This window comes from Alligator sinensis, unplaced genomic scaffold (genome assembly GCF_000455745.1).
Source record: "Alligator sinensis unplaced genomic scaffold, ASM45574v1 scaffold746_1, whole genome shotgun sequence".
Lineage (NCBI taxonomy): Eukaryota > Metazoa > Chordata > Crocodylia > Alligatoridae > Alligator > Alligator sinensis.
Window position 1 is genome coordinate 982,997 of NW_005841959.1, and position 2,626 is coordinate 985,622.

The window sequence follows — 2,626 nt, forward strand, 5'->3', positions numbered from 1 at the left end:
ATGTCCTGAAGACCTTGTACTATTCTTCACAGTCTGTCATATCAGACGTGTGTGTTAGGCTGCAAGCAGTTTCCCCCTTATGCCACTATAAAAATAAATTATGGCCCCATGAACCCCAAGCAAATAAATGTCCTTGCCCCATGTCACACTACAGATGCCCAAAATGGCAAGTATGATTCTTAGTAGTAGTTTGCACTGTCTTTTTGCGGTAGGTGTTTTCACCTGTGGGACAGTGGCCTTGAATACCTTCCTCCAACCCAAGGCACAGAGTAGGGAAGCCCTAAGACCTGTAGAGGTGTACCCTGGGTTGGAGCCAGGCATCTGAGGCCATTATTTTGCAGGATTAGATGTCTAAAGTGCCAGGAATGGCAGGGGCCCAATTCTTTGGGACAGTGGCCCAGGCACCATCTGTCTCTGCCCAGTAAGCACAGATGATCTAGCTTACAAAGACCAGGTCTGTTTGTAACTTAGTGTGCCCTGACATGATTAGATATATTACGGTGTATCCTTTTTCCTATCTTCATTAATGCTGTACATTGCATTGAACATAGAGAAACTAACCAAAGAAACAACTGGACATATATTAAGCGAGTAGTCCTGTTGAATTTCTCTTTCCTTACAACAATAAAGTGCAGATGACTGGCTTCTTTTCTGTTGCACTTGAATACTACCTGTCTTTCCTGAATACAAAGATTTTTACTTCTGTTCCTTTATATGTTAATGTATGTAGTCTATCCATTCTTCTTTTTCCCTTTGGTCACAGAGGATTGTAGTAGCATTTAGTATGTGGGTGGGGCAGGGAGGGTGCTGTGATCCACCCCTGCATGGGGAGGGGGTGTGACTCAGCCCCACAGGAGGACAGAGGCACAGCCCAGCCCTGCAGGCAAGGATTGCCTCATGGAAGGAAGAGGATATGGCCCAGCCCTGGGGCAGGTGAGGGTGCTACGCAAAGGGAAGGGAGCATGGTCCAACTGGGCGACTTGGAGGAAAGGGGGCATGGTTCAGCTACATCTGGCCCCACAGGACTTGGGATTTTGACAGTGCAGAGGGATGGCACTACTGCCACTTCTTCCACCACCAATTTTCCCAACCCATGGGCTGGATTCCAAGGCTCCACAGGCTGCATTTGACCTGTGGGCCAGAAGTTGTGCACCCCGGTATAGACTGACATAACAATTATATCAGTTGATACCAGTACAAGCTATTATAATGTAACCATCACATCTGTAAGCTCCTTTTAAGAATACAAGTGTAACAAAACCATTGCAACTTATACTCTTTACCATATTTTCTTTCCTATGATCTGCACCAAAACTGCCTGGGGAAGACTGGGGTGTACATTCTGTACAAGGACAAGGGTTCCCCATCGGTCTGGAAAGTTGGTGGGTGGGTCGGGACTTGGAGAGAGCACAGAGCAATGACAGCATTATCCGCTGCAGCTCTTGGAGCCTTGACAATTAACACTGTCACCACTTACTCCCTCTTTCCCACCCACCAATCACCAAATTTACAGACCTATTGAGAGGTCCTACCTCCCCAACCAGTACTGGATTGGGCTGGCACTTGCAGGGTCTGACCAACCTCATATGAGGTCCATCCAATCCAGTATGCCTGCTTTGAGCCGTGTGCCAGATTGAACCCCACATGCCAAGTCCAAGACTGCCCACTGTCTCTGGGGCCCTGTGCCTGGTTGATCCCAGCTTGTGGACCCAACATCATTGTGGCTAGATCAGGCCCTGCTGTGTGAATCTCATCCCCCAAGCCCTCAGGCCCTGTGCATGGTCCCTCAGCCCCAGAGCCCAGACCTCAGACCTCAGGTACTTACCTATATTCTAAGGTAAGATCTTTTTTCTTTGTTAGGATGTTTTCGTTAACTTGTATCCCAACAGGTGCATATAGATGCAGCAGTTGTATTGTAACAGCTAACATATGCTCCCAAACAGTATCTTCCTTCCCTTTTTAAAGTGATTAAGTGGTAGATTCAAAGCACAAGCTTTTGTTTTCTAGTTTTCTTGGTGATTTGTTTTTTTTTCCATGTTGGTTTAGGGTCTAAAGAATATTTTGGTCCTTTTCTGTATATCTAGCATCTTGTGTTGGTATGTAGGAGTACATTTAATCACTTGCTGTGGCAGGGGGGATTTAAGTGGTGGGTTGGGCCCCTTGTCCGTCTGCCACCTGCCTCCCCTCTTCCCTCTACCCCTTACCCTCAGTTGTGGCTCTGGCCCCAGCCCTGGCTCTGGTTCCCACACAGTCCCAGGGCCAGAGGTGCTGCTATTGCAGCCATTGCTGTCTGGCCAGGCAGGTGGCTAGAGCCACCATGTCGGGGGTGGGAGGGGCAGAGGTTTTGGAAGATTGGTGGGGGGCATGGCTGTGACTTTGACCTTGAACCCAGATCAGGGCTGGAACCTCAGCAGCCGCCTGTCCCCTCACCTTGTACTTGAATCCAAGACAAAGGTGTTTGTCCCCCAGGTGGAATGGGGTAAAAAAACCTTCTCTTGGATTTGAGTAAACATGGCACTTCAGCTTCTGGACCAAGGGTGAAAGCTTAGCCTGACTTGAAATATTTTGTCAAGTGTCCCTGTGCCAACATCTTTGTTAGTGAAAAGAAAGAAATGTGATTCTTTCC